Source organism: Zalophus californianus, chromosome 9 (genome assembly GCF_009762305.2).
Source record: "Zalophus californianus isolate mZalCal1 chromosome 9, mZalCal1.pri.v2, whole genome shotgun sequence".
Taxonomy (NCBI): domain Eukaryota; kingdom Metazoa; phylum Chordata; class Mammalia; order Carnivora; family Otariidae; genus Zalophus; species Zalophus californianus.
Genome location: NC_045603.1, coordinates 64,102,103 through 64,130,020, shown reverse-complemented (window position 1 = coordinate 64,130,020; position 27,918 = coordinate 64,102,103). Strand labels below are relative to the sequence as shown.

Sequence of the window (27,918 nt, the reverse complement as noted above, 5' to 3'; positions counted from 1 at the left end):
TAGATCAGGCATTATTAACCAGGGGTCAGTGGGCTCCAGGGTGTTTCGACTCTCCAAACTCATGCAAAGTTAAACACAAAGGACCAGATAACTTCAGAGAGATCTTACTCCATTACAGGTACTGGGACTTCAATAGCTAGCGAAAGCGTGGAAAACAAACATGTGTCTGTGGTGTCTAACTATACGCACTCATGTACACTTTCAGGCTTGTTGCTGATGCCAGTCCAGAGCCCCTTATGCTTTGGCCTCAAAAGCTAAGAACATGGGGACAGATTCTGATCAATCTTTTCAGTGTTAACTATCTAAATCCCCAGCCTCTGGCCGCTCCTAATCGACCACTGAGCAGCTGACGGTGGGGTGAGTACTTCACACATGCCCGACACTACCTAGAAAGGTGCGCTGATACTGGAGATGGTTCTGGCCCTGGGGAGGTTGGGAATCTGATCACGAAGCAAGAGGAGTATTTAACATAAAGATTCACCGGCGGCCGGACTGCCCACAGGCGCATGGAGGGAGGCAGACAGCTGAGCAGACCAGAAAACCGACTCAGAAACCGGCTTGGGCAGTGTGTCTGGCGGACGTGGTAGAGAATCCTCAAGTGGTTCTAGAGCTTATCCTGCCCCCGACCCCGCACCGGCCTCTACCGACTCCCAGAAAGCTGAGCGGCCGCGAAGTCCGGACGTCCGGGAGTTTCCCGAAGTCGGTGGCTCTGAAATGGCCTTTTGGAGTCAAACTTAGGTCGGGAAAGAGGGCAAGGCGAGGGGCGGGGTCATGAGCCGCGAAAGGGAAGACCACTTGAGACAGCCGGTCCCTCCCGGGACCTAGAGATTAAAGCCCTTTGCGAGGCTCCCCTCGAGGCGTCCGCCTTCGGCAATCTCCGGGGAAGTTTCGGCTCTTTCCGGCAGTTCCAGCTCGGGCCCTCCACTCCCCGAGCGCGCTGTTCCCCCTCCTCACGCCGCCCCGCTCCTCCTTGGCCTGGGCTGTTCTGCACATGGGCACGAGCTCTTGTCTCATCCGTCCCCACTCCCATCTAGTTTGTTCCCGACCCACTCCTCCAATCCCTACTGTTCCTCGTTATTCCCAATTCCTGGCGACGCCCGAACTCCCTCAACTCAGGCGCGCAACCCGGCGGGCGGTGAGAGGCGCGAGGGACTAGGTCACGAGAGGAGCGGCAACCCGACGACTGGAGCCGGCCTCCCGCCCCGCGCCTCTCCACTCGCAGATCCCAGGCGCGCGGGCCGCCTAGCGCCCCGGCCTTCGCGCGCCGGTTGGCTGCAACGGCCTCGAGCTCGGCGCGCCGGGTTCGCGCCGGCGCGAGCACGCGCCCTGTGCGCTGGCTTGCTGGCGCGCACGCGCCCGAGCGGGCTCCGGGGCGGGGCTAACAGCGCGATCCCCGGCGAGGTCGGTGTGGATCCGCTGGCACTTCGGCCCCCAGCCGCGGCTGCGATCCCCAGCCCGCCGCCCGGCCGAAGCGGAGAAAGGGGTGGTGGGGGCGGTGGGGGCGGTGGGGGCGGGGCGGCGTCCGGCTCTGGGAGAGCTGGGGGAGGAGCGCGGCGGCGACGGCGACCGCTCTAGAAGAGGAGGAGAAGGAGGCGGAGGAGCTCCTTTCCTCTTCTCAGACCCTGGAGCGTCCGGGACGCAGAGCCCGGAACTGGAGGGACGCGGCGACTGCGGGGGCCCCGCGTAGGTGAGGCTGTGGGTACTGGGTGGAGGGGTTGGTGGGGGACAAGGGGGACACAAAGGTGCAAGAGAGCGGGCTTGAGGGAGGGCACGGGGGAGGGGGTAGTTGTTGGGGGTTGGGATGTGGAGAGGAGGGCGACTTGAGCCCTTCGGGACCTGGAGTACCCAGATGGTGAAAGGCTTCTGGGGTCAATGGGGCGGACCGAAGCACACGGGTCCGAGTTGGGGGGGGTTTCCAGAGGCACAGGCCGGGGAAACAATGGAGTAAGGGGGGACTCTGGTGTGAGCGTGTGTGGGGTATTGGATTTTGAGAAACAACGAGAGATCGAAAAGAATGAAAGAATGGGTCATTTGGGATGAGAAATACAATGAATTGGGAATGCAGTGGGGATGCGTAAGGTCATCTGCGTGGGTGTCCGAGGTCCTCAGGATTTGGGGGCAAAGTGGGATTTGAAAAATAAAGACATAGGCATTTTTGGAATGGGGAGGGGAGGACGGAGAGAAAATAAGGTAAAGGGTAGCAGAGAAATAAAATAGATGTGGTTTGGGCTTGAATTAAAGCGGAAGAGTAGATCTTTGAGAGTATAGGGTAGGTGGACTACAGTGGCATCTTTCTTCTAATTTATCCAGGATGATTGGGTTCTTTTGGAAGGTGGATCTTTCTCAGGTTGGTCCCTCTGCTGAGCAGTACAAGCTGTTCTTTTAATAATTCGGTTATCACTTATAGTCCGTTTCATTGATGAAGCATGCCTGTAGTATTTATTTCTCCTATGATCATCAGGTTACTCTATGTAATTTACCTGTGGTTAATGAAGCAGGGGAGAACATATCACCAACAGTAGGCATCTTGCTTTGAGTTAGGTCAGTGATAATGCAGAGTTTAGGGTGTTTGGGGGGGAGAACCAAGAGTTGTTTTCATTTAGACTAAAAGGTGATGAATAGCCTTGATAAAATCGAAGTTATCTATACTTTGTTAGAATTGCAGTTTCTCACTGAGAAATGTTCATGTACCATCTGCTACTGGTTTTATGCTCCTGGGAGAGTTTGGGTTCTGCCTCAAGAAATTCTTGATGCTGGTACCAAATTATCAGGTTGCTTTATACCTTCCAGTTTGAATAAAGGTGATTTGAAAATACTGTGGGAAAGTATTTCTGGGGTTATGATCTTTGCATTGATCTCCTTGATACTTGGATTTCCAGACCAAATATTGAGTGGTACTAGACACAAGATTGCTGACTTTGAAATTGTAGTTACCAGTAAGTGTTCATAAATAGTGTTAATCTTTTTATTTATTGGGTATTAAGTTTTGCTGACTCACCTAAGATTTCTGGGAATTTATTCATTTATATTTCTGGCTAGGTCTTGGATGGTAGCATTAGACTACTTTATAAAGACCCAAATATAATGATCTAAATTGTCACTTTTCGTATATCTTACAAAAACTGAACAAAGCAAGGAGTGTCTTCACTGGTGATAATGTGGCTCTTTATTGACCTCTTACAGTGGACTAGGCAAGGTGCTAAGTTTGTTTTGCATGCATTATCTCATTTAACTTAATCCTCACAGTTATCTCCTATTTTATAATTAAGAGGTTAAATAATTTACTAGGGTCACAGAGGTAGTAACTAAAGCCACATTCAGACCTAGCTCTGTTGGATGCCTTCTTTAAATCTTCACTGCCTGGTTGTTGTACCTGCTATATCCCTCCTCCTAGTCTTGGTTGTAGTACAGGCATCATGAATTGGTTGAAACTTGGGTCTGATGTGATAATGGTGATTTATTTATTTATTTAGTAAAGATTTTATTTATTTGAGAGAGAGGAAGGGGAGAGGGAGCATGAGCAGGTGGAGGGGCAGAGGGAGAAGCAGGCTCCCGGCTCAGTGGGCATCCCAACTCCCGGCTGGATCCCAGGACCCTGGGATCATGACCTGAGCTGAAGGCAGATGCTTAACCCACTGAGCCACCCAGGCACCCTGATAAGGGTGATTTATTTTTTATTTTTTATTTTTTTTTAAGATTTTATTTTGACAGAGACACAGCGAGAGAGGGAACACAAGCTCCGGAGCTGATAAGGGTGATTTAGATGAATATTGGGTTAGTGGGCTACATCTGTAGAGTTTATAAATGTTTATTGCTCCTGTGATTTAACAAATCTTCTGGGGTCCAGATAGTAGAGCTAATCTTGCTAAGGGTTTGATCTGTGAACACTTAATTTTCCGTTTGGTCTAGTGTACTGCTGAGTACTGTGCCTAGGTGGCGCTCTCCCTTGTAGAAGTCAAGGCAGCCAGTTGTGGAGTCAGAACCAATTAACTCTGAAAACAATCGAAAACTGCTGAGAGCTCAAGTGCCCTCCCAAGCACCTGTTGAGTCCACAGTTGGTACGGGCATTATCTCTAAATATAGACAGGATCCTCTTAGAAACCAGGAGTGAAACAAGTAGAACTGAGAGAAACAGCTGGGGCCTGAGGGAGGAGCCATAGGTTGCTGGCCAAAACATCAGCATAGCGCTGGAGGGTTGATCCAGGAGTGGCAAAGGGCCTCAGGTACTAGTGCATGGCAAGAGGGGAGGGAATTTTTATTTGTTGAGCATTTATGTATTCTAGGCACTGAACTCAGTGTTTTATATATATATCACTTCATAAGATCTTCAAACAACCCTTACAAGGTAGGTGTAAGCATTATCCCTATTTTTCAGATGAAGCTCAGAAAGGTTAGGTGACTTGTACAGATTGTTTAATAAAAGCAGTGAAGGAAGTTTGTATATATTATTATTATTGCTGCTTGCTGTTTCCCATTATAGAGCTAAATATTAAACACGGGAACTTTAAGTCAGTCTTTAGGATCCACTCTGCTTCTTGTTAGTACAACTGATTATTTCAATCTTGTTATTTCCATTGGAGACTGGAAGGAAGAGCTTTGTTTTTTCTGATTTAATTGTTGGGAAGGGGAGCCCATTCACTATTTAGTAAATGACCTCTTGTAGAATATAATTCATCTTCCTCAGTTGCTTGGTATAAATCTGTAGCAACATGAAAATGGCAGGTCCATCCCTCCTATTCTGAGGTCTTGACTTTCAGGTAAGTCTCTGGAGGATGACGTAAAGCATGCCTGTTACAGACTCTTACCACTTCATATATTTTTTCCACAAAGGTTTGACCATCATTCTTGCTCGGTTACTTTTAAAAAGTTGTGGTAAAATATAGATAACATAAGATTTACCATTTAAAGCATTACATACAGTGGTATTAAGTACATTCACATTGTTAAACAGCTATCACCACCATCCATCTCCAGAACATTTTAATCTTCCCAAACAAACTGTCAAATAACTCCCCATTCCTCTCTTTCCTCAGCCATTCCCCTTTCTGTCTCTATCAATATGACTACTCTAGGAATCTCATATAAGTAGAATAATAGTATTTGACCATTTGTATCTGGCTTATTTCACTTAGCATGATGTCTTTAAGGTTCATCAATATTTTAGCTTGTGTCAGAATTTCATGCCTTTTTTTGGGGCGCCTGGGTGGCTCAGTTGGTTAAGCGACCGCCTTCGGCTCAGGTCATGATCCTGGAGTCCCGGGATCGAGTCCCGCATCGGGCTCCCTGCTTGGCGGGGAGTCTGCTTCTCCCTCTGACCCTCTTCCCTCTCGTGCTCTCTATCTCTCATTCTCTCTCTCTCAAATAAATAAATAAAATCTTAAAAAAAAAAAAAGAATTTCATGCCTTTTTTTTTAGGACCGCATAATATTCCATTATAAGGGTATACCACATTTTGTTTATCCATTTAGACACTTGGGTCATTTCTACCTTTTGGCTGTTGTGAATAATGCTGCTGGGAACATTGATGTACGAGTATCTGTTTGAGTCCTTGCTTTCAGTTCTTTTGAATATATACTAAGAAGTGGGATTTCTGGGTCATATGGTAATTCTGTTTAATTTTTTGAGGAAGTGTTACATTTATTTATTTAAAATATTTTATTTATTTATTTGACAGAGAGAGACACAGTGAGAGAGGGAACACAAGCAGGGGGAGTGGCAGAGGGAGAAGCAGGCTTCCTGCTGAGCAGGGAGCCTGATGTGGGGCTCAATCCCAGGACCCTGAGATCATGACCTGAGCCGAAAGCCACCCAGGCGCCCTGAAGTGTTACTTTTAAAGATTTATTTATTTATTTGAGAGAGAGAGAGAGAGAGAGCGCAAGTTGGGGGGGAGGGATAGAGGGAGAGAATTTTCAAGCAGACATCTGCTAAGTGTGGAGCCTGACTCAGGGCTCCAACTCACAACCCTGAGATCATTACCTGAACCGAAACCAAGAGTCGCACGCTTAACCGACTGAGCCACCCAGATGTGCCCTGTGAGGAATTGTTACTTTTAAATGGTGGTTTATTTGTGTTCACCTGAAAGTAGCACCTGGCCTTATGTTTGAGGAATGATGTTTCCTATACTGACTTTTTCGGTACTGTTCATAGGACACTTTACTGGAAGTGATTCAAAAGGAAATGATTTACCTAGTTTTCACGGCTCTCTCTTAGCTTCTGCCTATTTATAGTTATGTATCATGACATCTGGCAAGCATATTAAAATACATTTCAACTTAGCAATAAAGTACTTTTGAAAATCTTTCAGACAATTCAGCTGATGAAGAAAATGGGAGTATCTGTTCTAAAGTGTGAAATATATCCAATGTGGAAGGAACCATTTGTTATATATAAATCTTTCTAGTCATACCTGTAAATGTGGGTAATCATCTTAAAAACATTATCTGTATGTGTATTTGAAAAATGTCAGTAGTATAGAGCATTTTCAGTTCACTTTGCTGCCTTTGAAATCCAGGGTACTTTTTTCATTTAAAAATGTTTTTACATGTATGAGCTGCTGGTTACTGCTTATCTTGTGCATCCCTTCACTGAAAAAGGTTTGAGTGCCTGCTTTGTGCTTTAAATATTTCAAGAAGGTCGCTGTAATGCAGGAAGTAAAATTGGCTCAAGTTGTTTATTTGACTCCATTTTTCCTCTATTTGTGTGTGTATATGTATGTTTATTTATATACACGCACATATAAATATATATATATATGAGTTCTATAGTACCAAGTATAGTAGATTGGAATAGCTGCAGACTGATAGTGGACTGCCTCTTAGGACATGTCTAACCTCCCAATTCATTTTTTCTAAATGTCACAAAGATATTAATTATCCCTGCATCTTGCTTCTTGAGATTATTGTGTTACAAAGGGACTTCAGGCTCACATGCCATTTTCTGGAAACTTCGTAAAAGAGTTAGCCCACACTTACTTTGGAGGTGGTCTGTTGGTTCTGAAATAGGGTTGACCCTTGAACAGTGTGGGAGTTAGGGGCACTGGCCCCTGTGCAAGTGGAAAATTTGTGTATAACTTTGGACTTTCCAAACACTTAACTGTGTATTATATATTGTATTCTTACAGTAAAGTAGCTAGAGAAAAGAAAATATTAAGAAGGCCGGAAGAAAGAAAATAAAGGCCGTAAGGAAGAACAAATACATTTACAGTACTGTATTTATCGAAAAAAATCCATGTATAAGTGGACAAATGCAGTTCAAACCCGCGTTGTTCAACGGTCACTGTATTTCTAAAGATTTAAAGTTTGTAAACACCTTATGTTTAAGTTACTGGATATTAAGGATTGGTCAGAGGCCAGCATTTTGCTCTCCATGTTCAAATCTACCATAGTCGTCTTTGGGGGTGGGTGCGTGAAATATGCATCATCTCCTACATAGATTCTGCAGGGTTTGAGGATATAGCTATTAGCTTAAAGGCAACTTCTACAGTCATTATCCTATGATTCATTTGTGGTTAGGGGTTACGTAGCGATTCGTACTAGTTCAAACCCTAAATAACAACATTGGATTACTGGTAAGAAGGAGGGATTTTTAAATATTACTTAATTAGCAAAATGACATGATTACTAGTTGTGGAGTGTGTGTGTGTGTGTGTGTGTGTGTGTGTGTGTGTGTGTGTGTGTGTGTGTGTGTGTGTGTGTGTGTTTACAATTGGCTAAAGGATATTTGGCCTGAGGAAAAGATTTGTGATGAGGCCATTATATGATTTAGATGAGTCATGATAGGTAAGTGAAGACACTGCCAGTGGTATTACGTCCCATTAACCTGTATAAAGGCCTGGAAAGACCAAAGTGTACAACTTGCAGTCTTCTCCTCTCTTGAGTACATGTGATATGTCCAGCAGTAAATTATTTGCTGCTGTTTTAAGGCTACCATCAGTAGTAGAGCAATACTTGTCTCTAAATTATCCTCTTGCGGGGCGCCTGCGTGGCTCATTTGGTTAAGTGTCTGCCATCAGTTCAGATCATGATCGCAGAGTCCTGGGATCGGACCCCACATCTGGCTCCCTGCTTGGCAGGGAGTCTGCTTCTCCCTCTCCCTCTGCCCCTCCTCTCCCCCGACTCATGCTCACTTGCTCTCTCTCTCTCTCTCTCAAATAAATAAATCTTAAAAAAATAAATTGTCCACTTGGTCTCTGGTATGTGTCAACGTGGTCAGCTCACTGTTGGCTCTTCCTGGTTATCTTCTGTTAGCATTGATTTGAAATGTGCATTCGTGTGTAGTCGCCGTGACTCTTCTGCTTACTTTGTTTGGTCATCCTCTTAATCTTTATAGTAAATTGCCTTCATTGCCTACCTGCATATCCTGCACAAGTCCTCAGCATAAGGATTTCATCATGAGAAGCTCTCTCATATTTGATGAAAGCAGTGAAATGCATCTATAACTAAGATGGAATTACAGGAAGCTAAAGTATTGTACCTGAATGGCAGGTGATACAGAACCACTACAGACTAAATCAGCTAAAGCTTAGATGCAAGCTTGATGTTTTGTTGTATCTTACTGGTCAGTACACACTAGGTTTCTTGAGATGGTTATCTGATTCCTTGTTGACAATGCTTTAAACAAAGCTTAGTTGGGTAATTTTTTTCATCTCTGTCACTATGCAAATGTTGTATATTTTATGTTGGTTTTTTGAAAGTTGATATATTTGGGGCACCTGGATGGCTCAGTTGGTTAAGTGTCCAACTCTTGATTTTGGCTTGGGTCATGATCTCAGGGTTGTGAGATCGAGCCCTGTGTTGGGGCTCCGCACTGAGCACGGAGCCTGCTTGGGATTCTCTCTCTCCATTTACCTCTGCCTGTCCCCCCTCCCCTTTTCCTCCCTCCCCCACTCTCATGCATGTGCGCTCTCTCTAAAAAATATATATAATAAAATAAATAAATTAAAAGTTGATATTGGGGGGCACCTGGGTGGCTCAGTCGTTAAGCGTCTGCCTTCAGCTCAGGTCATGATCCCAGGGTCCTGGAATCGATCCCCTCATCGGGCTCTCTGCTCGGCGAGAAGCCTGCTTCTCCCTCTCCCACTCCCCCTGCTTGTGTTCCTGCTCTTGCTATCTCTCACTCTTGTCAAATAAATAAATAAACTCTTAAAATTTTTTTTAAAAAGTTGATATTTGTCATTTGTCTGCCTGCTGATACGTAAATGTTATGATGATCCTATAAGTTAGACTACAAGGCATCATTATTATTTCATGTTATTGTGATTTGGGAGCACAGGAAACAGTGCAAAACAATAGTGATTACCAAATTTGTTTAGGCATCTAACCTGAAGAAGTAGAAAAAACTGAAAATGGAGGGATATTTCGTACCTTCATCCTGATTACTTGTTACCTGAAATCTTAATATTTAAATAAGATTAGAATTATATTCAATTTTTAAGTGATTACATTTTTGATCGGGCAGTAAAGCTGAGAACACATGATCCTTTCACACTCTACTGGCTCATTATTTCCATTGTGAAATAGCCCTAAGCATATTATTAAACTTCCTGGCAGTTGAACTTTTTGATGCCTGAAATGTGGATCTACTGAATGGTGTTGGTTATGATCAGGCTAATACTGGTAATTGTAACATTTCCATGTATTATTTTTCTTATTAAAATAGGGAAGCTGTATAACATGTTTGTTAAGAGTGCAAACTGTTAGTTTTATCGCATAGGAGTTGCTAATATGTTGGATTATAGATAGCTGAGCATAAAATTAATTGTTGGTGAGAGGGGCTATATTCTGTCAACACCAAAAAAAAAAAAAAAAGAGGATCATAAATCTGGCACACAGATCCGGCTTTGAATCTCTCTTCCTCTACCGTCTGTGGACTTGGTCATCTTTTAATGTCTCTGAGCCTGTGTTTCTGAATTGATAAAATTGGTGCAGTAGTAATCCCATGGCAACAGAGTTGTCATGACTGTTGACTATTTTTAGGTGAAATTCACATAACATAAAATTAACCCTTTAAAGTATATAGTTCAGTGGTATTTAGTGCATTCACAGTGTTGTACAGCCATCACTCTATCTCGTTCCAGAACTTTTGCCTCACCCCCAAAGGAGACCTCATACTCATTAAGCAGTCACTCTTCATTCTCCTCTTGTCGTGTTTCTTGGTAACCACAAATGTGCTTTTTGTCTCTATGAATTTACCTATTCTGGATGTTTCAAATAAATGGAATCCTATAATATGTGATCTTTTGTGTTTGGCATCTTTCACTTAGCGTAATGTTTTTGAGGTTCATCCATGTTGTAGCATGTACCAGTATTTCATTCCTTTTTATAGCTGAATGCAATTCTCTTGTATGGATATATCACATTTTGTTTATGCTTTTATCTGTTGATGGACAGTTGTGCCATTCTCATTTTTTGGCTATTGTGAATAATGTTGCCATGAACATTCATATACCAGGGTTTGATTATCTGTTTTCAATTCTTTTGGGTCTATAGCTGAGAATGGAATTGCTGGGTCATATAGAATTTTTTTTTTTTTTTTTAAAGAGGGAGAGAGATGGGGGAGGGGCAGAGGGAGAGGGTCTCCGGGATCGATCTTACAACCTGAGCTGAAATCAAGAGTTGGATGCTTAACTGACACCCCCATCTAGAATTTTCATATTTAACTTTTTGAGGAACTGCCATGCTGTTTTTCACAGAGGCCACACCATTTTACATTTCTAGCAGCAGTGTTTGAGGGATTCAGTTCTCCACATCCTTGGCAATACTTGGAATTTTCCTTTTATTTTTCCTTTTCATTGTAGTGGTCTTAGTAGGTGTAAAGTGATATCTTATTGTGAATTTGATTTGCATTTCCTTAGTGACTACTGATGTTGAGTATCTTTTTATTCACTTGTTGACTATTTGTGTATCTTCTCTGGAGAAATGTCTATTAAGTCTTTTGTCCAATTTTTAATTGGATTGTCTTTTTGTTGAGTTATGACCATTGAATTTTAATGGGCATAAAATAGTTCAGTAAGTGCATGTAGTATGCACTCAATAAATATTAGCTAATAATGTAGTTAAAAGTATTTTTGCTACTTGTGGCCTGAAGGGGACTTTGCTTAGCTTTTGCAAATCAGGGTGCAAAGGCAACAAAATCTTTGTTATCAATAAAGTTTTGACTGTGTCAGTGTTCGTGCTTTGCTTTTAACTGATGCCCCCAAATCAAGAAATTAGAAACACTTATGCAAAAATCAGTTTATCTTTGTCAGAAATCAGTATATCATCAATCTTTAATTTATTCCTAAGAATTTTAAAGCAGTAGTGCCATCTAGTTATATCTGAGATTTAGATCATCTTTCTTCATTCTACCATGTATGAGACATTTGTTATGAATGCCACAATCAAAATTTTTTGAAAACTGGGTCAGGGAAACCTTCTTTTTGTATTTACTGCTATGGGTTTTCCCTTTTATCTGAAAGTAGACATTCTTATGAAACTTTTTTTTAAGTCTACATGGCATAAAGTGAAGAAGCATTTACCATTAATTTATATGGAAAATTTTTCTGCATTTCCAGACCCAAAAATAACCTCTCTTAGGCTTTTCTGCTACCTTAGGACACATCTTGCTAATGGATGCACAGAATAAATCAAGATAAAGCACAGATGCTCACAGACACAGTTCAAAGCTGTGGCAGCTTGATGTTGAGATGCTGAGTGTAGTTCCCAGGGAAGGAGCTTAAGGGTGCCCTTCTCACTGCTGGTCTGGGCGCTGCTTTTCTAAGAGCTTGCTGCAAAACAAATGTTGAATGCTGTGTTCGCTTTTCACCTTTTTTTTGTAAAAGCGAAAATACTCCTCGGATTTCCTTCAGTTAGTGGAAACAGGTACTAACATAGATCTTTTGTAAAAGAGATGTGGTGTAAGGCAAACTTCCAAAAAGCAAGGGATTACCTGTGTGTAGCTGATGCATTATCATTGTTTTTATGTTTATTGCAACTTGGCTTTATGGGCTGGTCAAAAGAAGATAGATGAGAATAGGAGATCAAAGTAATTAATTTAGGATTACTCTCCTGTCAGGATTGTACCATCTTGAACTGATGAATATATTCTGGCAGGTTTATAGTAGTTTTTTTTTTTTTTAGTATTTTATTTCAGTATGTCATGATTTGGATTGGGGCAGTCGCTTTAGGCAGAACATACTGAAAACTGTATGCAAGTCTAAATATGGTTATTTTCTTGGGAAAGATAACAAAGGGAAGTGTATGCTTTCAGGGACCGGTGATTATTCACATCCCCCCCTAAGGCACTCCCCCGCTGTGCTCTCAAGCTTTATGTTCTATTTGCTGCAGCTCTGAACCCTCCTGTCTTTTTTTTTTTTTAAGATTTTATTTATTTATCTGAGAGAGAGAATGAGAGAGAGAGAGCACATGAGAGGGGGGAGGGTCAGAGGGAGAAGCAGACTCCCCACCGAGCGGGGAACCCGATGCGGGACTCGATCCCGGGACTCCAGGATCATGACCTGAGCCGAAGGCTGTCGCTTAACCAACTTAGCCACCCAGGTGCCCCCTCCTGTCTTTTTGATTGACTCTGTGCCTTTGCCCATTCCATAAACGCTGCCTGGAATGCTTTCTAAATAAATCCACTGATGACTCTCCTAAGTCTCTCAGGCAGACTAAACACCCCTTCTTTTGAGCTTTGAAATCTGTTACATACTTTCATAATAACACTTGTCGTAGTGTACTTTAAAAAATGCACACTATTTATTTTATTATTATTATTATTTTTTGTTAGAGAGTGGGAGCGGGGGACAGGGGCAGAGGGAGAGAGAGAATCCCAAGCAGGCTCCATGCCCAGTGCAGAGCCCGATGCGGGGCTCGATTTCACTACCCTGAGATCATGACCTGAGCCGAAATCAAGAGTTGGATGCTTAACTGACTGAGCTACCCAGGCATCCCTAAAGAAATGCACATTAAATTTTAAAAAATTTCTTAAATTTTAAACAAAATTATTAAATAGTACAGAGGTAAATGGTGAAAACAATTTCTCCAGTTCTCTTCCCCAAAGGCCATCATGGATAGTACTTTTTTTATATATCCTTCCAGAGTTTTTCCTGGGCTGACACAAGACTTTTTGTAGTATATGAAATGCTTATTTATCTCCTTATTTTTTATTGCCGAGTAGTTTAGAAATATAAAAATTCAAGTATTATAGAAATATACAGACCAAAAAATGAAAGGTTCCTTTATTTTGATCCTTAGCTCTTGTCCTTACTAAAGAATAACTCTCCTCTTCAAGAACATTCCTCTCTCCAGAGGCAGTCCTGTCATAAGCCTATTGAGTGAGTACTCTTTTGAATTGCTCCATTTACATTTATGTATTTACATAAAAATTATTTTAGGTATGTATTGTTTTTATGTTATTTTATATATTCTATAGCTTCTTAATATATCTTGGAGATTTTTTTCACATCATTATATACAGACCCATTTTATTCTGTATGGTGTTTATTCTATAATATGCACATGTATTTTATGTAATCATTTTTCAGTTGATGGATAAATTGTGTGTGTCCCCCTTGCAGTTTTTTTTTAAGATTTTATTTATTTATTTGAGAGAGAGAGTGAGCACGAGCAGGGGGGAGGGGCAGAAGGAGAGGGAGAAGCCGACTCTTCACTGAGCAGGGTGCTGAATATGGGGCTTGATCCCAGGACCCTGATATCATGACCTGAGTCAAAGACCTATGCTTAACCGACTGAGCCACCCAGGTGCCCCTCCCTTGGAATTTTCTAACAATGCTTCAATGAACACTTTTTTATTAACTTCTTGTTGGACCTATGTGAGTGTTTCTCTAGGTTGCTAGAGGTGAAATGCTGGGTAAAAGGGTATAAAAGGGTATATTTTTCTAAAAATTTTGGTGCATCCTGTCAAATTGCTTTTAAAAAATTTTTTTTGGTTTGAAATAATTTTAAGTTTGCAGAAGAGTAAAGATAGTACACAGAGCTCCCATATACTCTTCCCCCAGCTTCCCCTAATGGTAACATCTTTCATAACCATACTACATGTATCAAAACTAAGAGATTAACATTGGTACAATATTATTAAATTATAGAAACTATTTGGATTTCCTCAGTTTTTCCACTAATGTCCTAAAAAGTTCTAGGATCCAGTGCAAGATCCCACATTGCAGTTAGCCAGCATGTCTCTTTATTGTCCTGCAATCTGTGACAGTTCCTGTTTTTTTCTTGTCTTTTTCACTGTCTTGACACTTAGAAGAGTACTGGTCAGGTATTTTGTAAAACATCCCTAAGTATAGGTTTGTCTGATGTTTTCTTTTTTTTTTTTTTTTTAAAGATTTATTTATTTATTCATGAGAGACAGAGAGAGAGAGAGAAGCAGAGGGAGAAGCAGGCTCCCAAGGAGCAGGGAGCCCGATGCGGGACTCGATCCCAGGACCCTGGGATCATGACCTGAGCCGAAGGCAGACGCTTAACCATCTGAGCCACCCAGGCGCCCTGTCTGATGTTTTCTGATACCCAAAGGTTATGGGTTTTGGGTCAGAATACCACAGAGGTGGTGTGCCCTTCTCATTGCATTGTATGGGGGGGATAGACGATATCAACATGTCTTATTATTGGTCATGTTAACCTTGATGAGTTGATTAAGGTGGTGTCGGCTAGGCTTCTTCACTAGAAAATTTCTGCTTTTCTCTTTCCATACTCTGTTGTTAAAAGCAAGTTGCCAAGTCCAGCCCACACTCATGGGGAGGAGTTTTAAGTTCCATCTCCTGGAGGGAGAAATATCAAAGAATTTGGACACATGTTTAAACCTCCACAGTCATAAATAAATATTTTATGGAGATACTTTGAGACTATCCAAATACACTGTTTCTCTTTAAAAGTTCCACCTATTAATTTTAGCATTCCTCAGTGGATCTTGCCTATAGCAGTTATTACTATGCTATTGAAATGGTTGTTTTCTATTTCTCTCATTACTTCTATATTTATTAATTAGAAATTTTTTTGTAAGGAGACTTGTACTTTGTCTCCCATTTATTTATTTAATTTAATTGCATTATTATGGATTCAGGAATTTATTCTTTGGATTATAACATTTACTTTGTTACTCACTAAATTACTTAAAAAAATCTTCCAAATTACACTCCAACCAATAGTTGTAGATAACAAACTTACACACTTAGAACATTGGCTATTTGATGAATGAAAGCATTTTTTCCCCAATTAAACGTGAAGTTGAGTGTGTTTTATATGTTTATTGACTATATTTCTTTGTGAATTGTCTTTTTCTACACTTTGCTCATTTTTAAATTGGGTTTTTCGTTTGTTTTATGGAAGTTTTTTACACTCTTGATATTAATCCTCTGTTAAATACAATTTTTTTTTCCTCTTGAGAAGAAAATGCTTTCCTTTTCTTTCTCTCTCCTTTTTTAAAGATTTTATTTAGGGAGAGCCTCCTTCTCCCTCTCCACTGAGCAGGGAGCCCAGTGTGGGGCTCCATCCCAAGACCCTGGGATCATGACCTGAGCTGAAGGCGGACGCTTAACTGACTGAACCACCCATTTGCCCCTCTTTCTCTCTTTTTTAAATTACGAAAGTATTATGTTTGTTGTAAAATGTGTAAAGTGAATAGCAAAAGTCTCCTCACCCTCTCTTCACTCTCATTCCCCATGCATATTACCTTTCTTAGCTCACAGGCCAACAGTTTGGTATTTTTCCTTCCAGATCTTTTTCTATAGAGCAGAAACATATATATATGTATTGTGTGTGTGTGTAAGTGTGTATATACATACAAAAGGATACACTTGATAAAAATGGAATCATAGAATATTCTTCAGTTTTGCTTTTGTCACACATTTAACAAATTATGGAATCCTAATGTGTTAAAATGTATGTTTCATTGTCTTTCACTAGATTACAAGCCCCTTTATACAGAGACCATGATTCTTCCCACTCTACAGGTATAATTTTTCTGGGGGCTCCTGGGTGGCTCCTCCGGTTGAGCATCCGACTCTGGGATATCATCAGCTCAGGTCTTGATCTCAGGGTTGTGAGTTCAAGCCCCATGTTGGGCTCCATGCTGGGCATAGAGCCTACTTAAAAAAGAAAAAAAGAAAGGTATTCTTTTTCCTGTGTAAATGACGCCATTTATCCATTTGCTCATGCTAGAGACATTTCATTTCTTTAATAAAATTTAATGAATGTCTATTTCTCTGATACACAGGAGTGAACTGAGCATAAAAATCCTTGCCTTATTTTAGTTGCGGAAGGCAGATACTAAGCAAAGGATTAGAATGTTTAGTATTTAAGTTGGTGAAAATTAGTATTAAAAACACCCCCCAAATAAAAAAAACAAGAAAGGAGATAAGGGACACTCTCTAAGCATGTGACTCTATGTGTGTGTGACAGACAGACACTGAAGGTGGTAGGGAAGGCCTTGTTGAGAAAGTAATATTTTAGCAAATACTTAAAAGTCATCCTTGATTCCTTTCTCTTCCTCATACCTCACATCAGATCCATATCCAAATCTTACTGATTACATCTTCAAAATATATCTCAGACCCACCCATCAAGTAGGTGGATTGATTTGGTAGTAGAAGTTTGTGAAAGTTTTCTTCTGATTGTTGTCATATTCTCAGTGTATTAGGAAATCAGAGTGCTCAGCTGAGAGTGAGGGTGGGGTGGAAATGATGGAGGTTTGTGGAGAGAGGAGAAGGTGTGAATGTTCAGGAGAGTGGGAGAATGGCTGCAACAGGGAAGTAGTGTATGATTTCCAGGTGGCATGAAGGGGCCTTTGAGTCTTGTGGTCATGAATTTAAAGTGAGATTAGTGAGTATGTTTTTTTTCTTCCAGCCATATTGAGCTGAAGGGGTGTATGTTTGGAGTGGATTTAACCAGAGAGAGATTTTTACCAAGATAGTGGAATAAAACATGAGAATGTCAAGGGAATAGAGCATATATGTAAGGGAGTGATTATGATAATATACTCATTTAAATTGTGGAATTTAAACCAGGTAAACAGGAAAGGGAGGACATGAAGTGGCTAAGAGGTGGTGAAAAGATGGTAGAATCAATGAATTGAAGGTCCCATTGAGATTCAAAGATGTTGGAATTTGGGTATGTGAGAGACAGAGCTGTAAAGATAGCTATAAAGGTTGTAGGTCATGGTCAGGCAGTAGGATACAAAAATAGAGATCATGGAGGCATTACCATGCATGGGCTTCGTGGGTAAAGGACAAGATCATTGGAATCAAGGAATTCAGAGACATGGGGTATTAGAAAGATCATGTGTGTGAAATCACTGAGACTTAAGACAGGATCTGTGTAGTGGAGAGTCAGAGTATTAGGGTTCTCCAGAGAAAAAGAACCCATAGGATCGATCTCTCTCGTCTGTATCTTTATATCTGCATTTTTATCTGTATCTCTCCAGAATGAGATTTATTATATGGATTGGCTCACATAATTATGGGGGCTGAGAAGTCCCATGATCTGATGTCTGCAAGCTGGGGATTCAGGAAAGTCGGTGGTGTAAATTCCAGTCCAAGACCAAAGGCCTGAGAACTAGGAACACCAGTGGTGTAAGTCCCAATCCAAGGGCAGAAGACTGATAGGTAGTTTAGTTCAGCATTCAGGCAGAGACAGAAGGAATTCTTTCTTTCTCTAACTTTTTATTCCATTCAGGCCTTTGATGAATTGGATGATACCCACCCACATTGGGGGGGGGCCAGCTGCTTAACTCAGTCTGCCATTTCATATGCTATTCTCATCTAAAACACCCTCACAGACACATGCAGATATGGTCTTTACCCACATATCTGGGTACCCCATGATCCAGTCAAGCTGACACACAAAATTAACCATCACAACCAGGTAAGGGGTAATAGAGTTTTCACATGATATTCAAAGTGGAGGGTTTTTTTAGGGAAAAGGGAAGGAGACTGATTTAGAAGCATCAGTGAGGAGCAAAGAGGGCACTTTCCTTACCCCCAGGTCCAATGGTATATAGGGTTTGGGAAAGAGAACTTTCACTACTTGAGGGCAGCGAGAGAAGTATCGCCTCAGAGAACCAGGTTTTATTCTTTTTTAATTTTTATTTTTTAAAGATTTTATTTATTCATTTGATAGAAAGAGACACAGCAAGAGGAGGAACACAAGCAGGGAGAGTGGGAGAGGGAGAAGCAGGCCTCCCCAGATGCGGGGCTCGATCCCAGGACCCTGGCCAGGATCATGACCTGAGCCGAAGGCAGCTGCTTAACCCACTGAGCCACCCAGGCACCCCGAGAACCAGATTTTATTTTATTTTTTTTTAAAGATTTTTTATTTATTTATTTGAGAGAGAGAGAGAATGAGAGATAGAAAGCACGAGAGGGAAGAGGGTCGGAGGGAGAAGTAGACTCCCTGCTGAGCAGGGAGCCCGATGCGGAACTCGATCCTGGGACTCCAGGATCATGACCTGAGCCGAAGGCAGTCGCTTAACCAACTGAGCCACCCAGGCGCCCCCCGAGAACCAGATTTTAATTAGAACAAGAAGTAGAAGGAAATGTTGAGAGTAGAAGTTGAAAATGTAGTGGAAGAATTTCAAAATTTGGGAAGAGATGTTTGGCACATGGGGACAGAGCAGAGGATGTGTAGAACTGTGTGGGGATTAGAATATGGGAGATGAGAGGTCTGAAAGTCTGGGGCTTCTTCTTCTTTTTTTTTTTTTTTTTTAAGATTTTATTTATTTATTTGACAGAGACTGCGAGAGAGGGAACACAAACAGGGGGAGTGGGAGAGGGAGAAGCAGGCTTCCTGTGGAGCAGGGAGCCTGATGCGGGGCTCGAGACCAGGACCCTGGGATCATGACCTGAGCCGAAGGCAGATGCTTAACGACTGAGCCACCCAGGCGCCCCTGGGGCTTCTTTTGATGGGACCACATAAACAGAGATAAAGTACTTGATGGCAGATTCTGAGGTAAGGGTTGAGTGTTGGGAGGGAAGGAGGGGCAAGGAGTCCTGTATCCTAGGGAAGAGCATGCTTATTTTAAATTTTAATTAGTTTTTAAAATGAAAATTGTATTTAAGGTGTATATCATGATGTTTTGATATACATAGGACAGTGAAATGATTACCATAGTCACTACCATTTTCTCACATAATTACCTTTTGTGTGTGTGTGATGTGAAAACCTGAAATCTCTGAGCAAATTTCTGGTATTCAGTATGGTGTTATTAACTTTAATCATCATACTGTACATTAGATCTCTAGGTTTATTCATCATATGTAACTGCAACTTTGTACCCTTTGTACCCAACATCTCTCGGTTCCCCCCACCTTCCTGCCCCTGGTAACCACCATTCTACTCCCTGCTTCTGTGTGTTTTTGACTTCTTTAGATTCCATGTGTAAGTGGGATCATGCAGGGTTTTTTTGTTTCTGGCTTATTTCACTTAACATAATGTCCTTCAGGTTCATCAGTGTTGTTGCAAGTGGCAGGATCTCTGGAAGGACATTTTTGTTCCAAGTACTTAGACCCTCTTTTTAAGTATCTGTGAATGGGACGCCTGGGTGGCTCAGTTGGTTAAGCCTCTGCCTTCAGCTCAGGTCATGATCTCTGGGTCCTGGGATTGAGTCCCACATCAGGCTCCTTGCTCAGCAGGAAGCCTGCTTCTCCCTCTGCCTGCCACTCCCCCTGCTTGTGCTTTCTCTCTCTCTCTCTGACAAATAAATAAAATCTTAAAAAAATAAAAAAAATAAATATCTGTGGATGGCAGGGAGGGATGTCTCACTCCAGAAGTAAGTAGTTTTCTTGTGATGAATCCTGTGGGCTCTCTCCTGATGACTACGTGTTAATGATTTTTGCTTTAAATCTTATTTTGTCTCAAATTAATATTAATAATATTGAGATTTCTTTTAATTAATATTCGTGTAGTATATGTTTTAATTTCCCAAATTTCTGGCTCACTTTGCTTTAAGCTTACCTTGGTAATCTGTACATAGTTGGATTTTTTAAAAAAATCAATCTGATAGTCTGTTTTTTGTTAAGTTTAATCTTTTCTTAGTGTAATTACTGATACTTTTAGACCTTTGCCATTTTAGTTTATTTTTTTAACCATCTTTTTTTTTTTTTAAGATTTTATTTATTTTTTGACAGAGAGAGTGAGAGAGCACAAGCAGGGGGAGTGGGAGAGGGAGAAGCAGGCTTCCTGCCAAGCAGGGAGCCCGATGTGGGGCTCGGTTTCTGTTACACATATATAGAGAGAGCCCTTTTTCCTATCATCTTCTTTTTTTTTAAGATTTTATTTGAGGGGCACCTGGGTGGCTGAGTCATTAAGCCACCTGCCTTAGGCTCAGGTCATGATCCCAGGGTCCTGGGTTCCAGCCCCACAATGGGCTCCCTGCTCAGTGGGAAGCCTGCTTCTCCCTCCCCCACTCCCCCTGCTTGTGTTCCCTCTCTCGCTGTGTCTCTCTTTGTCAAATAAATAAAAAAAAAGATTTTATCTGAGAGAAAGAAAACACGAGCGGGGGAGGGGCAGAGGGACAAGCAGACTCCTTGTCCAGTGGGGAGCCTGATGCAAGGGCTCCATGCCAGGACCCCGAGACCACAACCTGAGTGGAAGTCAGATATCTGCTCAACCAACTGAGCCACCCAGGTGCCCCAAGAGCCCTTTTTTCTTTTATTGATTTTGAAGTTGAACATCGTATTTCTCTTTTTAGTAATTAACTCTTTAATTTTTAACATGCAGACATACTGATCTCTAAAATTACTATCCCTGCCTTTCTGAATAATACAAGAACCTTAGAATGCCTTAAATCACATTCCTTCCCTCCATCCCAGTCTGTTTTTATTGTTTGGTATTTTAGTTTTACTTTAAATCTTGCTTACTGTAAAGTATTTCCAAATGCACAGATTAAAAATAAAGAATAATATAGAAACCCCTGTGCTTTGTCTCATTTTATGCCAATTTGTTTCATATCTTTTTTTTCAAGTTGACTTATTTTATTGTGGAAATTTTCAACATTCCACACATGTGGAAAGAATATAATGAACTTCCATGTATCCTCATCTAGCTTCAGCAATTATCAACATTTTTTCCATTCTTAGTATCATCTATCCTTCCCACTCCCTTCTTTTGATCAGTGGGTTTGAGTACTGTCAACATGATCCATCCTCTTCTTAATGGTCTTTTTTTTTTTTTTAAGATTCTTTATTTATTTATTTGAGAGAGACAGACAGCGAGAGAGGGAACACAAGCAGGGGGAGTGGGAGAGGGAGAAGCAGGCTTCCCGCGGAGCAGGGAGCCCGATGTGGGGCTCGATCTCAGGACCCTGGGATCATGACCTGAGCCGAAGGCAGACACTTAACGACTGAGCCACCCTGGCACCCCATGGTCTTTTATCTAATGTTTTTTTTATCTAAAGATTTTTGCAGCCACTGATGGCTGTTACCTCGATCCATTCTTTTATTAAGGCTTGCAAAATAGCGATTTTCTAATGCTATTATTATTCTGTATTTATGAGCTGGAATCCTTCTATAAAGTGGTATTTTCTTCCATTAACTCTTTGATTACTCTGAAATGTGGTTTATACAGAAGAGGCAGAATAAATGCTTTGGTTCTTTCTCTTCATCAATATTTAGAATAATGAAGTGAGTTAGTCCCTACTAACCTCCAAAAGTGAGCAATGAGTTTTTTGTTTTAGAGTATGATTATGAGTCAGTGGATTTTTATATATTTCATGTATTTCAGGCACTATAGATATTATTCTTATTGGTGTTCACATTGTCCTATCTTAGTGTAGTGGGACCCATTTAAAGTGACTTCTGTGTTCTTTTAATGAGACCCCAATAGTTGTTGGATAGCTTTCTTGCTTTTAGGTACAAGAAAATATCCCAGTTTCATCTGTTTATTTCCTTCTATAAACCTGGAATCAGCCATTTCTCTAAGAAGTCCTAATATCTTTATTGGGAAATGGTATTTAAAGACCACAATTTGGGGGGTGCCTGGGTGGCTCAGTCGTTAAGCATCTGCCTTCAGCTCAGGTCGTGATCCCCGGGTCCTGGGATCGAGTCCTGCATCGGGCTCCCTGCTCCACAGGAGGCCTGCTTCTTCCTCTCCCACTCCCCCTGCTTGTGTTCCTGCTCTTGCTGTCTCTCGCTCTCTGTCATATAAATAAATAAAATCTTTAAAAAAAAAAAAAGACCACAATTTGGGCATCAGATTTTTTTTTTTTTTTTAAGTATGCTCCCTGCCCAGCACAGAGCCCAGCATGGGGCTCGAACTCATGACCATGAGATCAAGACCTGAACTGGATCAAGAGTCGATGCCACCCAGGGTGCCCTAGATTTTTTTCTTTTTAAAGATTTCATTTGGGGCACCTGGGTGGCTCAGATGGTTAAGCATCTGCCTTCGGCTTGGGTCATGATCCCAGGGTCCTGGGATCGAGCCCCACATCAGGCTCCTGGCTCGGCGGGGAGCCTGCTTCTCCCTCTCCCTCTGCCTCTCTCCCTTCTCATCTCTCTCTCTCTCTCTCTCTCTCTCTCTCTCTCTCTCTCTCTCTGTATCTCTGTGTCTCAAATGAATAAATGAAATCTTTAAAAAAAAAAGATTTCATTTATTCATTTGACAGAGAGAGAGCACAAGCAAGGGGAGTGGCAGACAGAGGGAGAGGGAGAAGCAGGCTCCCTGCTGAGCATGGAGCCAGATGCGGGGCTCAATCCCAGGATCATGACCTGAGCTGAAGGCAGACACCCAACTGACCTAACTAAACCGATTGTTTATTTATTTATTTACTTATTTTTATTTTTTCAAAGATTTTATTTATCAGACAGAGAGGGAGAGAGTACAAGCAGAGGGAGCAGCAGAGGGAGAGGAGAAGCAGGCCCCCCGCCGGGCAGGGAGCCTGATGTGGGGCTCGATCCCACGATCCCAGGATCATGACCCGAGTGGAAGGCAGATGCTTCACCAACTGAGCTACCCAGGTGCCCCACCTTTTTTTTTTTAAAGAAAACATGGCAGTTATGTTGCCCTCCTTTCCCCAGAGGCAGCCACTATAACATATTCAGTGACAATCTCTTGCATGCTTTTAAAAATTTTACTATGTATATGTACACAAACTATGCAGAAGAGTATTTCGTTGGTTCTAAGATGCATATTTCCCCAACTCCCCATTTAATCTTTGCATTTGTGATGTATTTTTACAACTGATTAACTGGAGAGTTTTTTCTTAGTGGTTTGTCAGATAATAATGTGTCTTATCTGTGGCTTCTTAGAAGGAAAATAGTATTTTAATTTTTTAATTTTATAAATGCAGTATCATATTGTGCTTATCTTTTGGCAGTTTGTTTTTGTTGCTCAGCATGGTTTTTGAGATTTGTTCCTTGTTAATACATGTAGCTCTAGTTTATTTTAAGTTTTCTGTAGGTGTTTGGTTATGTGGCTATACATTTTATTTTTAAAAAATTTTAAGAAGATTTGAGAGGGAGAGCGCATGTGTGTGCAAGTGGGGCGGAGGGGCACAGGGAGAAGGAGAGAGAGAATCTCAAGCAGACTCCCTGCTGAGCACAGAGCCCTACATAGGGCACTGTCTCGCAAGCCTGAGATAGTAACCTGAGCTAAAATCAAGAGTTGGACACTTAACCGACTGAGCCACCCAGGAGCCCCAAGTTGTTTTTTTTTTTTTTTAAGATTTTATTTATTTGAGAGAGAGAGTGAGCACAAGCAGAGGGAGGGGCAGAGGGAGAAGGAGAGGGACAAGCAGATTCCCCGCTGAGTGGGGACCCCGACATGGGGTCGATTCCAGGACCCCAAGATCACAACCTGAGCTGAAGTCAGATGCTTAACTGACTGAGCCACCCAGGTGCCCCCCACCCCCTTAACCAATTTTTAACCATCACAAACAGTGTTGTAGTGTGAACCTTCTACATGTTTCCTTGTGCTGATGAGTGAGAGTAGAATTTCTGGGTCTTAAGGTTTATGCATATTTAATTTTCTAGATATCATCAAAATGCTTTCCAAAAAGGTTGTTTCAATTTATACACTCATCAGTAGTATATAAGAATTCATTTTACTCTATGACAATCCTGAGTTTTATTGGTTCTTTATAACTTTTGCTGATCTTATGAGTGTCATACTATTTTATGTTTTAATTTGCCTTTCCTCCATTGTTAGTGAGTTTGAACATATTTCAGTTTGTTTATTGTCTTTTAAGTTTCCTCCCTTGTGTGTTATTTGTTAATTGCCGTGGCTTATTTTTCTATTGAGTTGTTTGTTTTTGCTTTAAACTGATTGGTAAGTATTCTTAATACATTTGGATACTAATCCTTTATAGTTGTATGCATTGCAAATGTTCTTCTAATCTGTGGCTCTCCCTGTCTTGTTTTTTATAAACCAACTTTATAACAATAGGTGTTATGTTTGAGGTATAATTGACATAGAATAAACTAATGTATTTACAGTGGACAATTTGTTAAATTCTGACATATACTGTGAAACTATCGTTGGGGTCAAGATAATGAACATATCTAGGGCGCCTGGGTGGCTCAGTTGGTTAAGCGACTGCCTTCGGCTCAGGTCATGATCCTGGAGTCCCTGGATCGAGTCCCGCATCGGGCTCCCTGCTCAGCAGGGAGTCTGCTTCTCCCTCTGACCCTCCCCCCCCTCATGTGCTTTCTCTCTCTCTCGAATAAATAAATAAAATCTTAAAAAAAAAAAAGATAATGAACATATCTATAACCCCCAAAAGTTTCCTCTCCTCCACTTCCCTTGCCCCCCATAGGCAACCACTAATTTGCTTTCTGTCACTAGTTTAGTTTGTATCTTCTATTTTAAATAAATGGAATCCTACTTGTATATTCAAATGGATATGATAAATGGATATCCAAATGGAGTTGGTCATTAAGTAATATGGGTAATATGGAGCTCAGTTGAAAAGGTCTATTTCTATATCATTCCCTACAATTTCAATTAAACAACCTATTCTGGCTTTTTTTTTTTTTTTAATCTTAGGCTGTTTTAGCATGCTTTGTGTCCAGTCCTCCTTGCTAAGCTGTTCTTCCCTTTGTTTTTGTCCTTTCTCATTATTCTGCCCTTGCTAGATAGACTCAAGGGCTTCCTACCTTCTGACCCCTGCTTTTTTTCCCCCATGTCCACATATGTTTTCCTCTGTCCTCTGTTTTTCTCAAAGATTATTTAATTTTTTTCTTTTATTTAGGTTTTAGGGTTCATTTTTATCAAAGTTATATGTGTATATAGTTTGTAGAATCAAACAGTTCTATAGAATCTGTTTTAAAAAAAAGCTTCTTTCCTCATTTATTTCACTTTCCTCAGAGGCAGTTTTAGCTTTTATAGTTAACACTTTTTTTGTATTTATTTCTATTTCTGTAAATAATATGCTTGAATTGCTATTTTGGTACTATCAGTTGTAAGATGCATCACTATTTTATGTACTACTAAAAAAAGAAAATAGGCCCAAGATGGGTAGTCTCTACAAGGCCTTACATAAAGCTGGGAAACTACATGAAAATGTAAATGAGAAATAAACCCACCACATAGAAAGTGACAGAAGGCATGTCTCAATCCTGGTGTTGTGTAGGAGGGGGAAAACTTTCTTAGAGATTTGAAGTGGTTCTCAGTCAGAATTCACACTAGATACTCAAGTGGTACAAAACACTCAAAGAGAGATTTTAATTAAAGGTTGTTTTGGGTTGGTAGTGTCATAGGTGGTTTGAAGAAATATAACAATTGAAAGATGTCATCAGTTGTGTCTGGATTTCAGAGATGTTAAAATATGGGGGGAAAAGGCATTTTAGAATCAGTGGAATATGTATGGAACATGTACTAGACACTGTTCTTAGTGCTAGAAAGATAACTGTGGACAGAAGAAATATCCCTATCCTTATTGAGCTGACGTTCTGGAGAGGGTAACATTTAGACAAAATAAGAATTTGTATGGTGTGCCAGATGTTGCTGATATATAAATCAGATGAAGACTGAACATTGACCATTGGATTTAGCGATTTGGAAGTTGTTGCTGAACTTGATAGGAGAGGGTTCGGTAGAATAATCAGGAAATAAAAGCTCATTGGGGTGATTTTGAAAGAGAAAGGGAGGAGAGGAATTTGGAGATAGTGAGCATAGACAGCTTCTTCTAGGAGTTCTGCTGTCATAGAGAGCAGAGAAATGGTTACATAACTGGAGGGGAAATTGGGGTTGAAGAGTTGTCTTTTAAAATAGGAGAAATAGGGGCGCCTGGGTGGCTCAGTTGGTTGAGCGACTGCCTTCGGCTCAGGTCATGATCCTGGAGTCCTGGGATCGAGTCCCGCATCGGGCTCCCTGCTCAGTGGGGGGGTCTGCTTCTCCCTCTGACCCTACCCCCTCTTGTGTACTCTCTCTCTCAAGTAAAAATATATCTTTAAAAAAAAATAAAATGAGAGAAATAATTGTACACCTGAAACAGCTATATTATGTATCAATTATACCTCAGTAAAAAAGAATAAAAATAAATTGGGAGAAATAAGAATGTTTTTATATAATGCTGTTGGACAGGATCCATAGAGAAGGAAACAGCGCTGATGCAGAGGTAGGAATGGGGAAAGGCTGGGCAATGGGGAATGGGCTTGGGATCTGGTATCCAAGCGGAGGCATTGGCCTTAGGAGCAGTCGGTTCTTCCACGGTAAGTAACAGGGAAGACAAGGCAAACAGGAACCCAGGCTGGTAGCGGTAGTGAGTGCTTCCTGTTTCACTGAGAAAATGGAAGGAAGGGCAGTAGCCAGGAGTGAAGATGTAGAACAGGTGTTGATGGCTTGAGGAGAGAGGAAATGACATGAAATGGACCCATAGGGGAGTGGAGGAATGAATGGATAAGGCAGAAGTCGTAGGATTGTCATGTTGAGCTGAGACACCATTTTAAGTTAGTGATTGTGAATTTTAAGTGAGACGGTTTAGTATGGATGTGTGGGCATGTGTTTTTGTTTTTTTCATTTCAAAGCCACGTTTAGCCGCATGGTATAGGCACAGAGTAGTGAGACAATTGTATTTTTTGTTTTTAATATGTTATGAGGGAAAACTTTAAATACACAAAATAGAGCCATCATGTACTCGTCACACAGCTTCAGTAAATATTAACTAAGTGCCGATCTTGTTTTATCTGTACACTTATCTACTTCCACCCTTGCACATTATTTTGAAGCAACACCAGACATCATATTTTATGCACAAATATTTCATATTTCTAAGAGATATGGATGCTTGCAAAAAATACCATTATCATACCAAAAATTTTAATAATTCCTTAATATCCAGTTTCCTGGCAGTTTTCAAATTTCCATTTGTCTCTGGAATGTCCTGAAGTGTTTAGTTGTTTGACAGCGCGTTATATTTAATAAGGGTGGGTGTTCTGCCAGGCAAGTATGATGAAGTGAGGGAGGGGGCAGGACACTTGAGGTGCGTGCAAGAGAGTGGACCTCAGTCTAAGCTGTAATGGACTTTGAACTCTAAGCTAAGGCAGGAGATGAAGACCTGAGAGGGGAGTGGAATCAATGGCTTGTAATTCCTGGTGGGGTCAAAGTATTGTTGGAGTTGGGGTGCTAGAGGGAGCAACCTGAAAAGATAGGGAGTGGTGATTGGTGGGTGGGGTGCAGATGAAGTAGAGATTATGGAGAGACTGTAGTTACTGTGCTGGCACGTTCTAGGCCAGGATATTGATTGAGGGAGGGAGTGGCTACCGTAGGGTAGAGGGCAGGGTTGTTTGCCTATGAGGAGGTCAGGAAACTGAGAAGGTCAAGTATTGCAACAGTCACCCAGGTGAGTGAGTGAATGACTTGGAATTATGACAGGCCAGTGAGATAGGAACTAAAATGTGGGAGGCTTGAGAAGTGATCTAGGCATAGCCAGATGAATGCAACAGAGGGGTGGGAGGTGGTAGCATCATCTGACAGGGAGCTGTTTTAGGAA

The 27,918-nt window shown here is 41.2% G+C and overlaps 1 protein-coding gene across 5 annotated transcripts in view; it reads left to right on the top strand.

Annotated features, from left to right (window-relative positions):
* The first annotated feature begins 718 nt into the window (after positions 1 to 718).
* SPATS2 (spermatogenesis associated serine rich 2) overlaps positions 719 to 27,918 on the top strand; it is a 150,835-nt gene continuing 123,635 nt past the window's right edge. For 2 of the 5 annotated variants that reach the window (XM_027594656.2, XM_027594663.2), the window contains exon 1: positions 1,498 to 1,687. The gene's annotated coding sequence lies outside the window, so the exon portion shown is untranslated. Of the gene's footprint in view, positions 739 to 1,497; positions 1,688 to 13,232; positions 13,313 to 18,922; positions 18,942 to 27,918 lie in introns of those variants that run through there. The other 3 variants (XM_027594657.2, XM_027594659.1, XM_027594660.1) reach the window with 3 other exon arrangements.